Consider the following 13,013-nt stretch of genomic DNA (forward strand, 5'->3'; position numbering starts at 1 on the left):
GTTTTTTCTTCAACAACTCTATTTTCAACGTAATGAGATCACGCACACGAAAGAATGGTGTTTTATCTACACGCCCTGTTTTTCCACGTAATCTCCATTCCGTTCTATGGCCTTCCTCCAGCGCGAAACAAGTGCGTGTATGCCCTGTTGGTACTAATCGTTGTCCTATTGGCGGAGCCAGTACTTCACTGTGTGAACTTCCTTTGCTGACTGACAGATGCAGCACCAACTGTCGAGTCGTAATGCGTCTATCCCCGCGAATAAAACCGTCAGCTGGGTGGAACATGTCAGGAGTGGAACATGGCTGGTGCAAATCGTGGAGCTTCGCCGAATCGCCTTCTGATGACCTCACCCTTCGTGCCCAGCGACTAACTGTGCTTCTGTCGAGAGCAGATGCTCCATAGATTTTGTACAAGCGTTTGGGAATATTCCCCACAGTTTCTTTCTCGGTACTGAGAAATTCAATTACCTCACGTTGCTTGTGTGGTGTCACCGCCAGACACCACACTTGCTAGTTGGTAGCGTTTAAACCGGCCGCGGTCCGTTAGTATACGTCGGACCCACGTGTCGCCACTATCAGTGATTGCAGACCGAGCGCCGCCACACGGCAGGTCTAGAGAGACTTCCTAGCACTCGCCCCAATTAAACAGCCGACTTTGCTAGCGATGGTTCACTGACTTCTACGCTCTCATTTGCCGAGACGATAGTTAGCATAGCCTTCAGCTACGTTATTTGCTACGACCTAGCAAGGAGCCAGTATTCGTACTATTGATATTGTGAATCATGTACCATAAAGAGCGACGTTCTCCATTAATGGATTAAAGTTAAGTATTCCACCAGTTACGTCCGTTTTTCTCAATTCTAATTCCCTTGTCCTGTTCCAGACCTCACGCCAGCTTGCGTGAGCTAAAACGCGAGCATTTCGGCCTCCTTTAGCAATACGGTGTTGGCTCTCCTGCCACCCACAACAGCTTGTACGCACCTTACCTACAGATACCATTTTGAAACTGTCCTGCAGCTACGCCATCTGTCGGAAATGACGGAAACTTGGCCCGTTCACTCAGGAGATGGCTCTGAGCACTGTCGGACCTAACATCTGTGGTTATCAGTCCCCTAGAACTTAGAACTACTTAAACCTAACTAAGCTAAGGACATCACACACATCTATGCCCGAGGAAGGATTCGAGCCTGCGACCGTATCTGTCGCGCGGTTACAGGATGAAGCGCCTAGAATCGCTCGGCCGCTCCGGTGTCTCACTCAGTAGACTTCAAATAATACATACGTAACGTTTCGCATTCGTCGGATTGTTTTCGACTGAGAAAAGAAATGCGGTGCATTACTTTCTGGACAACCCTCGCAGTTCGGAGTTCAAGGATTGCTGTTCGTAGCTAAAGCTCGTAATGCTGATCAGCCTGCGAAACTTGCTGTACAAGAGGAGTCCCTTACAGCCTTTGCGTAGAGACAAGTGTTTACTACAGTGAATGACAGTGTGGTGCCCAGAACAGACATAGCCTTGTTGACATTGTATTCACTAACGCACGCCTTGAAAGGTTTCGTTGTATCTGTCCGCAGGCACAAGCAATGAGCGGCCGCACAGCTTTAGTTAAGTATCGCAGCGCGATGAAGCGTATGTCTATTTGCACTGTCACCCTTTCTGCGTTCACTCCAGAGCACGTAAACCTAATACGACGTGTGCGAGCCGTTGCCGGCCGTTGTGACCGAGCGGCACTGATGACTTCAGATGTTAAGTCCCATAGTGCTCAGAGCCATCTGAACCATTTTCACTGTTCAGAAAAGGTCTGGCCCGCCAATAACATCAACAACTCCAGCTAACAGCGCAGTTCTGTTGCAAAATTTTACTAGGTCACCTCCAAAATCGGTGAATGAGAGTGCAAGCGAAAATGGAAACGAATTCTGAAGACTGCGAAGTGGAAAGTGTACATTGCAAGATCGCTGCACGCTATGAACCAGGACGACCCGGGTCGAAGGATGGACTACTGAGAGTAGTTTGAAGGCATGCTTCGCGTGGATGGACGGTTTGCAGGTATGGTTATCTGGTCTGACGAGGCGCAATTTTCACTGTTAGAAATGGTGTACTGTGCTCCACAAAATCCTCACATTCATGTGAAAAACATTTTAATATACCGGGTGTTAATGTATGGTGTAGTCTGACAACACGTGGATTGATTGGCCCATTCTTAGTTGTAGGTACCGTAACTGGCACGGTATATCTTCATAAGCCGTAACATCGATTTTATCTGACATCCGAGAGGTATTTGGAAATGAAATATTTTACCTAAGCAGTGGTTCGTGGTGTGGGTTCCTGGTGTCATGTCTCAGTTCATGAACCACGGGCAACGTATGAGTGGTCCCGACAGTCGGGATACCAGTTACTTTGGAATAAGGCTGGGCATCTCGGACATATTCCGAGTCGTGGTCACCTTTGTGCTCAGGCGGCAAAGACTACCAAATCCACCGGTTACTCCCTCAACCGTTAGGGGTGAAACTCAAAGTGACCCGGGGCAAGTAAGGCTAGCAACCTGCTTCCCCGATACTTTAAATATGATGCTGGCAACAATCAGAGCAAAATGCCTCGGACCTTTGGAGGTGGCGGAGTCCCACCTCTAATTGACAAACCAGAGACTCCTAAGATACGACATGGAAAACGAATGATAACGAGATGGGGAGCTATTAATATCAATGGAAGCTGCTCTGGGAAGAAGGTAGAGCTGGCAGAGGCTGCAAGTAAGATGGGGTTGGACGTTTTAGCTGTTAGTGACATTCGGGTAAGGGGTGATAAAGAAGAGGAAGTGGGAGAATACAAGGTCTACCTGTCATGAGTCAAAGCAGGAATAGCACAATGGGGTGTAGGGCTTTTCATCAGGAAAGAAATGGAACTCAGCGTAGTTGCAATAAGGTATGTAAACGAACGACTGATGTGGATAGACTTGACAGTGTCTAGCAAAGAAAATTAGGATTGTGTCAGTTTATTCGTATTGTGAAGGGACAGATCAAGAGAAGATGGGTAATTTTTATGAGGCACTCAGTGATGTAGTTGTTAGAGTAAAGGACAAGGACAGTGTTCTGCTCATGGGTGGTTTTAACGCCAGGATTGGAAATCGAACAGAAGGGTATGAAAAGGTTATGGGTAAATTTGGAGAGGATATGGAGGCCAACAGGAACGGGAAACAACTGTTGGATTTCTGTGCCAGTATGGGCTTAGTAATCAGAAACTCGTTTTTTAAACATAAGAACATTCACCGGTATACTTGGGAAGGCAGTGGAACCAGATCTGTCATTGACTATATAATAACAGATCAGGAATTCAGGAAGGCTGTGAGGGACACACGTGTATTCAGAGGATTCTTTGATGACACTGATCACTATTTAATCTGCAGTGAAATTGGTATTGTGAGGCCGAAATTGCAGGAGGTCAGGTCCATGTGTAGGAGAAACTTCAGGATAAGGAAATCAGGCGCAAGTACATAACAGCGATCTCAGAAAGGTACCAGTTAGTTGAATGTAGTCAATTGCAGTCACTGGAAAAGGAATGGACAAGGTACAGGGACACAAAAGTGGCCAAAGAATGTCTTGGAACAGTAGTGGGTAAAGGTAGGATGAAGCAAACAGCTTGGTGGAATGACACAGTCAAGGCAGCCTGTAAAAGGAAAAAGAAGGCATATCAAAAATGGCTACATACTAGAACTCAGGTACACAGAGAAAGTTATGTTGAAGAAAGAAACAAATCCAAACAGATAATTACAGCATCCAAGAAGAAATCTTGGGAAGACTTTGGAAACAGGTTGAGGACTTTGGGTCAAGCTGCTGGAAAATCGTTCTGGAGTGTAGTTAGCAGTCTTCGAAAGGAAGGTAAGAAGGAAATAGCAAGTGTTTTCGACAGGTCAGGAAAACTGCTGGTGAATCCTGTTGATGCCTTGGGCAGATGGAGGGAATATTTTGAAGAGTTGCTCAATGTAGGTGAAAATACGATCAGTAATGTTTCAGATTTCGATGTACAATGGGACAGGAATGATGATGGAAATAGGATCACATTTGAGGAAGTGGAGAAAATGGTCAATAGACTGCACTGCAATAAAGCAGCTGGGGTGGATGAAATTAAGTCGGAACTCATCAAATACAGCGGAATGTCAGGTCTTAAACGGCTACACAGGATAATTGAAATGGCTTGGTAGTCGGGACAGGTTCCATCAGACTGGACGAAAGCAGTAATCACACCAATCTTTAAACATGGAAACAGAAAAGATTGTAACAACTACAGACGTATCTCTTTGATCAGCGTTGTGGGTAAAATCTTCTCAGGTACTGTTGAAAGGAAAGTGCGAGTATTAGTTGAGGACCAATTGGATGAAAATCAGTGTGGTTTTAGGCCTCTTAGAAGTTGTCAGGACCAGATCTTTAGCTTACGGCAAATAATGGAGAAGTGTTATGAGTGGAACAGGGAACTGTATCTATGATTTATAGATCTAGAAAAGGCATATGACCGGGTTCCTAGGAGGAAGTTATTGTCTGTTCCACGTGATTATGGAGTAGGAGGCAATCTTTTGCAAGCAATTAAAGGTCTTTACATAGATAGGCAGGCAGCAGTTAGAGTTGACGGTAAATTGAGTTCATGGTTCAGAGTGGTTTCAGGGGTAAGACAAGGCTGCAACATATATCCAGTGTTGTTCACATTATTTATGGATCATATGTTGAAAACAATAGACTGGTTGGATGAGATTAAGACAGGTGAACACAAAATAAGCAGTCTTGCATATGCGGATGACTTAGTTGTGATGGAAGATTCTACTGAAAGTTTGCAAAGTAATATTTCAGAGCTAGATCAGAAATGTAAGGACTATGGTATGAAGATTATTATCTCCAAAACAAAAGTGATGTCAGTGGGAAAGAGATATAAAGGGATTGAGTGCCAAATAGGAGGAACAAAGTTAGAACAGGTGGATGGTTTCAAGTCCTTAGGATGCATATTCTCACAGGATGGCAACATAGTGAAAGAACTGGAAGCGAGGTGTAGCAAAGCTAATGCAGTGAGCGCTCATATACGATCTACTCTCTTCTGCAAGAAGGAAGTCAGTACCAAGACTAAGTTATCTGTGCCCCGTTCAATCTTTCGGCCAACTTTGTTGTATGGGAGCGAAAGCTGGGTGGATTCAGGTTACCTTATCAATAAGGTTGAGGTTACGGATATGAAAGTAGCTAGGATGATTGCAGGTACTAGTAGATGGGAACAATGGTAGGAGGGTGTGCACAATGAGGAAATCAAAGAGAAACTGGGAATGAACTCTATAGGTGTAGCAGTCAGGGCGAACAGACTTAGATGGTGGAGTCATGTTACACGCATGGGAGAAGCAAGGTTACTCAAGAGACTCATGGGTTCAGCAGTAGAGGGTAGGAGGAGTAGGGGCAGACCAAGGAGAAGGTACCTGGATTCGGCTAAGAATGATTTTGAAGTAATAGGCTTAACATCAGAAGAGGCACCAATGTTAGCACTGAATAGGGGATCATGGAGGAATTTTATAAGGGGGCTATGCTCCAGACTGAACGCTGAAAGGCATAATCAGTCTTAAATTATGATGATGATGATACCTACAGCAGGATCGAACTCCGCCTCACTGTCACAGCGATGTCAGAGCCTCCTCGGTTGAAAATCTGCTCGGGCGATGGATGGGTCGAAGAGGAGCTACTGAGTGCCCACCACGGTCTCCAGACCTTACACGTCTTGACTTCCAGCTATAGAGAACTTTGAAAAATGAGGTTCATCAACAAAACCCAGCTATACTGAACGAGCAACGAGGAACCATCGATGCGTTCGGTCAGCAGTTCAGCATCATCGACGCTGTTTGGCTGATGATGGGGATCAATTTGAACATATAAAATAACCTTCGCCATGTGCAAGAATTGTAAAGATATGTCATTTTGTTCTATTAACATCAGTGTCTACATTTATCAGGACTTCCATCTCTTTCTCTCTCTCTCTCTCTCTCGCAAAACACTTTTATCGAATATCTCGAAAAGCACTTGACTGATTCATTCCAATTTTCTACGCAATACTCTACATAAGAATTTAGAGTAAACTGGTAAACAATTTTTTGGAATTTTTGCTAATAACGGTTTCCTGTCGTATATCCTTCTCCTTCTTCGTGGATGGATCACTTAGGATTTTTCTGATTTCATTTCTGTTATGTAGATTTGGAGACCCTAATTCTCTCAGGTGTTTTTCCGTCTGTTTGTACCAGTTCGGTCTTGTAGTTTTGTTCTTTAAAAATGTATGGATTTTGTGCGTTAATCTGTTTGAGTCCATTCTTTCTAAATGCCCCATGAATTGGATTCTTCTCATGAGCATTGTGTCTGTTATTTTGGAAATATTTTTATATATTTCTGCATTTGGCACTGCATAATGCACACCATCGTTAGTTCTTGGTCCGAGGATTTTCCTCATTATTTTTCGTTATTTCACTTCTAATTCCCCTTTTACTGTTCTGTGTTGAAGATATAGTCTCTCAGATGCGTAGAGAGCTTCTGGTTTAATTTTGAGTTCATCGAGAGACTCTTTTTGTAGTAAGTTTTTTTTGTTAACTGAAACGCCGTCTTCATTTTCTGGACTCTTGATCTGGCAGGTTTCTTTTCATTACAATTTTCTGCAATCCATTCACCTAAACATTTAAATTCTTTTACTCGAGAGATGTAGTTATTACGAATTTTGAGATCAGAAGGTGCATCTTTGATGTCAGTCATAAATTTTGTTTTTTCAGATTTGTAATCCTATTTGTGCTGCCTGCTCTTGTAATAATTCTAGCTGTTTCTGTGCATCGGTAATGTCATGGGCGATCAGTGCCATGTCGTCAGCAAATGCTAACGAGTCTAATTCTATGCCCTTACGTTTTGGTCCCATTCTGTGTGATGGTGCACCTGCTTTTCTCCATTCTCGAACAACTTTTTGAAGAGCACAATAGAAGAGCACTGGGGACAGTCCATCACCTTGTCGCACTCCTGTGTCTATTTCAAATTCTGTGCTCAATTCTCCCATTAATTTTACTTGGATTTGGTCTCCGTGTTTCTTTTATAATGTTCGTTCCTTTTTGATATAGTCCATATTCTGGTAACACATCAGAAAGGGATTCTCGGCCTGCACTTGATTTGCAGACTTATTTTAAGCGACTTTCCAGTCAGGATTCCGTTTGCAACACCAAAAAACGACGCTCAGTCAGAGTCAGGAGCTGAAAAAGCCACAGCAGGATTGAATGTCAAATTCGCAATTCCTGTCTGCATCAAAATAACAGGAAGAGAGCTCTGTAACATTGGAATTGCAGGGATGTCTTCTGGCCGAGTTTACGTCCTACGAGTGAAATATGACGAGGGTTCGTTTATGATTTGGGCAGTCATATCGTGGTATTCCATAGCCCCTATGGTTACCCTACAAGTTCGCATTACTGTCAATAAATGTAAGACAATTTTGGCTAATGAGATTCATCCCATGGCACGATGTTTATTCCTCAGTGATGATGCTGTATGCCAAAACGACAGGGCCCCTATTTACACAGATCGCATCGTCCAAGAGTTGTTTTCTGAGCACGAGGATGAATTGCCGCATCACCTCTGGCGACCACAATCACCAGATCTCAATGTTATCGAGCCATTGTGGTCCACTTTGGAGAGAAGTGTCCGTGATCCTTATCCATCTGTATCAGCTGCGCCTGAATTTGCCACTACTTTGCAAGAAGAATGGTATAAACCATACAAGACTTGTATTCATCCCTTCCGAGACGACTGGAAGCTGTTTTGTACGCCAGTGGGTTTCCTGCTGTGTTGTGTTTTTGTTTTTTCCGATGTACACTAGTGGCCACTAACATTGCTACACCAAAAAGAAATGCAGACGATAAACGGGTATTCTTTGGACAAATATATTATACTAGAACTGACATGTGATTACATTTTCACGCAATTTGGGTACATAGATCCTGAGAAATCAGTACCCAGAACAACGACCTCTGGCCGTAACAACGGCCTCGACACGCCTGGGCATTGAGTCAAACAGAGCTTGGATGGTGTCTACAGGTACAGCTGCCCATGCAGCTTCAACACGATACCTCAGTTTATCAATAGTGACTGGCGTATTGTGACGAGCCAGTTGCTCGGCCACCATTGGCCAAACGTTTCAGTTGGTGAGAGATCTGGAGAATGTGCTGACCAGGGCACCAGTCGAACATTTTATGTATCCAGAAAGACCCGTACAGGATCTGCAACATGCGATCGTGCACTATCCTGCTGAAATGTACAGTTTCGCAGGGATCGAATGAAGGGTAGAGCCACGGGTCGTAACACATCTGAAATGTAGTGACCACTGTACAAAGTGACGTCAATGCTAACAAGAGGTGACCGAGACGTGTAACCAATGGCATCCCATACCATCACGCCGGGTGATACGCCTTATGGCGATGACGAATACACGCCTACAATGTGCGTTCACCGCGATGTTGCCAAACACGGATGCGCCCATCATGATGCTGTAAACATTCATCCGACAAAATGACGTTTTGCCATTCGTGCACCCAGGTTCGTCGTTGAGTACACCATCGCAGGCGCTCCTGTCTGTGATGCAGCGTCAAGGGTAACCGCAGCCAAGGTCTCCGAGCTGATTGTCCGTGCTGCTGCAAACGTCCTCGAACTGTTCGTGCAGATAGTTGTTGACTTGCAAACGCCCCCATCTAATGACTCAGGGATCGAGACGTGGCTGCATGATCCGTTACAGCCCGTGCGGATAAGATGCCTGTCATGTCGACTGCTAGTAATACGAGGCCGTTGGGATCCAGCACGGCGTTCCGAATTACCCTCCTGAACCCACCGATTCCATATTCTGCTAACAGTCATTGGATCTCGACCAACGCGAGCAGCAATGTCGCGTTACGATAAACCGCTACAATCCGACCTTTATCAAAGTCGGAAACGTGATGGTACGCATTTCACCTCTTTACACGAGGCATCACAACAACGTTTCACCAGGAAGCGCCGGTCAACTGCTGTTTGTGTATGAGAAATCGGTTTGGAAACTTTCCTTATGTCAGCACGTAGTAAGTGTCGCCACCGGCGCCAATCTTGTGTGAATGCTCTGAAAAGCTAACGATTTGCCTATCACAGAATCTTCTTCCTGTCCGTTAAATTTCACGTCTGTAGCACGTCATATTCGTCGTGTAACAATTTTAATGGCCAATAATGAATATGTCAATACGTACCTTCTTAACAAAATTTCTCATTGTATATCTCTGGACCCAGCCTGACTGCAATGACTCCCTATTAAACTACAAACGATATAGGAAAAATACGTACACGGGAAAGAGTTTGCGACGTGATAACGATACCAAGAGAAATTATACTCTACCTTACGCGGCACCATAGACCGTGCTTTCTAAATGCAGCCACGTGCCTGAGGCAAGTGCATCTCCTCGGCAGTACTATCTACCTTCTAATCTACCCGCTAATCGATCTTGGAACCGGTCCCGGAAGGAATTTGCGAGCGTACGTCGTAGCCCAAAGCCAGAAGCACTTCCGTTTGCATTATTGAAAAGGCAGAGGGAGCTGCGTTATCGAGCGGTTGCGCCTTTGAAGGCGGACGAGGAGTAGGAAATAAAAGTCCCTTTCCCCGTTCCAGCACAGCACATCGACCGGCGTTAAGGGCAGGCCGGCCTTACGTGCGGTAGGCAAGGCCGATACCGATCTAACGAGCAGGATGCGTGCTCATACAAGAAACTTCCCAGAATGCATTGTTACGTGCCAGCCCATAAGCGATAATTACGGCGTGGGTGCTCAGCTAATGCACGTATTAATTCCCTTTAGAAGGCGGGGCGGCGCGACAGAGACGCGCGCTCTCTCTTTTACACACACACACGCGCACACTCGCCCACCCACACGCCCACACGCACGCACTGAGGTTAGCGAGACAGGTCGTCTGGGCGGCGTTTGTGATGCGTCACGCGATCCGGACATCCGCCCACGCAGTGAAGCGCCCGAGAGGCGCCTATGCCACTGTCGCAACCGCAGCGTAAAACGCAGAATCTCATCACTTTGGTATGGTCTTCTGTCCCTATTTCTACACGTGACGCTGCCGCGTATCCTCCCGGAATTTTGATCATAGTCATTTCACTCTAACGTAGCGCAGGGATTTGAATCGAGTAGCCGGCCGGGGTGGACGAGCGGTTCTAGGCACTACAGTCTCGAACCGCGTTACGGTCGCAGGTTCGAATCCTGCCTCGGGCATGGATGTGTGTGATATCCTTTTCTAAGTTCTAGTGGACTGATGACCTTAGAAGTAAAGTCCCATAGTGTTCAGAGCCATTTGAACCATTTTTGAATCGAGTAGGAACCGAAATTCGGCAAATACGTGGGGGTACCCAAAAGAAGGAATTATTTTTTGAAAGCTATATATTTGAAACTGTTTACAAAACAACCTTGTCCCCTTAAAAATACTCTCCATTGCAACGAATACTTTTGTCCCACCGGTTCTTCCACTGTTAGAAACATTTTTTGTAGTCATCTTTAGAAATGGCTGACAGCTCCTCCTTCGTTTTTTATTCCCTTGACATCTTCAGTGTTGTCATATCGGTGTCTTCTCATGCTCCTTTCCATGCGTGGAGATAAGAAAAACTCGCACGGAGACAGGTCAGGTGAATAGCGTGCGTGGTGCAGCGGAACCATGCCATTTTCTTCCGAAAACTAATAGAGATAGGCGTGTGTGCTGGTGCATTCTCGTGGTGGAAGAACCAGTCTCTGTCTGCCACAAATCTGGTCCTTTGTGACTAGCACCGAGCTCCAGCATAACCCACTAATCTCTGACAGTTGATCACTTGTCTGTCGACGGTCTGTGAGCACAAGCTGTCGAATCTTTTCAATATTTTCGACGATTCTGGCAGTTGATCGACGTCCACAACGAGGTTTGTCATCAATCGACATGTCGCCAATTTTAAATCGAGAAAACCACTCGTACACCTGAGTCTTTCCCGTGTGTCATCTTCATAAGCGGTTTTCAACATTAAAAACAGTTTCAGCAGTATTTTTACCGGGTAGAAAACAAAATTTCACAGCTGCACGTTGTTCACTTAAACTTGCCATCTTAAAAATCGAAACGAGAACAAATCAGCGCCAGCAAAAACAATCACTGAAGATGAACAGAACAAGTCGGATCGATGACGCAGTCGGCACTGAACTGGCAACGAGTTGTGCTATACAAGCCTAGCGTTGGAAGTGCATACTACACAAGCTCCACCCACGGCAATGTTATGTGTCATTCTGTTTTTTTTCTTTTTTTTGGCACTACCCCGTTATTTCGATTACAAGACGAGAATGTGGTATTCTCCTTTCTCCAAGCTGGTAGATAACGTCGAAAATTCAGTTTCGTTCATTATCCAAGAAGGACCAGTACACATTGTGAAGATGTTGTAAATGATATATTTCGAAGCTGATACTCTTCAAAGACCCAAGAAGGGACAATGAATATGGAAGAGCAAGGAGAAATGCCAAATGATTACAGACTACGGATTAAGAAAGGGTTACAGTCTTTCACCGTTACCGTTTAATATTCAGGCGGAGACGACGCCAATCATAAGATTCACTCAGGCCATTGATATCCTTCGTGAAGGTGAGGAAGATATAGAGGATCGGTTGAATGGAATATACTGTAGAATGAGGGTAAAATCTCGGCCGAGAGTACGAAGACGAGACTAATGAGTCATAGCAGAGATGAGTCTAGCGATAAGATTAATATCGGAAACAGATAAGGAATTCTGTTAGCTTGGAAGCAAAATAACGCATTACGGGCGAAGCAGGAATGTCATAAAAAGAATTTAATGTAAAATGTAATTCCAGCTGCATTACCTGTAGGCCCGAGTTTCAGGAAGAAATTTTTGAGAAAGTGCCTTTGGAACACAGCGTTATATGGATGTGAATCATGGAACCAGAAAATAAGAGAAGCAAAGTCTTTGAAATATCGTGCGGCAGAAGGATGTTGAAAATTAGGTGGAATCATACAATAAAAAACGAAGAGCTCTTTGCAGTTTCGGCAAGGAAACGAACTTGTACAAAACACTTATTCTTAAGGAATAGGGTGACAGGATAGGCATAAAGATAAGATCCAGTAGAAATTGTTCAATAACAAGGATATACTGACTTTAGCTGACGAAAGGAGAACGGTCAAACAGGCCCCTTGCAGCCTAGCAAAGACTTGCTGGATATGTTCCAAATGTTCCTGAAACGGATGGCTATAAATCACCAAGTCGTCCAAGTAATTATAAACACAGACTAATTTTAAGTCTCCAAGAATATTATTGAGTAAACGAGTGAGAACGGCTGCGCCAGTAGCCACCCAAAGGGAACCCTGTTAAACTCAAACAGATTCCAATCAGTACAAAATGCTGTAACGTGTTTACATTCTTCGTCTAAGGGAATCTGATAATAGGGTTGATTCAGATCGAGCACAGTGAACCAATTACCGCCAGCGCACCAAGTAAAAGATTTATGAACATCTGGTAAAGGAAACGATTCGAGGGCAACCTTGGTGTTCAGTTGTCAGTAGTCAACAACAGGCCGAAAATCCCGCCCCTGATCCTTAGGTACAAGGAATGTGGGGAAAGCATAAGCAGACGTAGAAGGCCTAATAGCACCTTCCTCGAGCATTTTAGAGATCTTTCCTCTTAGTATCTTCATCTTAGGTGGTGAGAGAAGATATGGGGACTGCCTGACGGGAATATGGTCACACAGACGAATATGGTAGTGAAGAACACTAGTAACCCCCGGTATATCACAGAGAAGCTGCCCTCGGGGAACCTCTGCAACAAATCCCCTAGTTCAAATCAACCGGCAGCTTCTTAACCATGGCCAAAGGCAAGGGTCAAGAGAAATCCCCAACCGATATACTCCCTTGGACCCAGACCCAGATGCAGAGGCAACACCTGCCCGTTGGCAACCCGACATCTCTGCACCGAAGAAGGGACCGACCTAAGCCTCG

Source organism: Schistocerca gregaria, chromosome 1 (assembly GCF_023897955.1).
Source record: "Schistocerca gregaria isolate iqSchGreg1 chromosome 1, iqSchGreg1.2, whole genome shotgun sequence".
Taxonomy (NCBI): domain Eukaryota; kingdom Metazoa; phylum Arthropoda; class Insecta; order Orthoptera; family Acrididae; genus Schistocerca; species Schistocerca gregaria.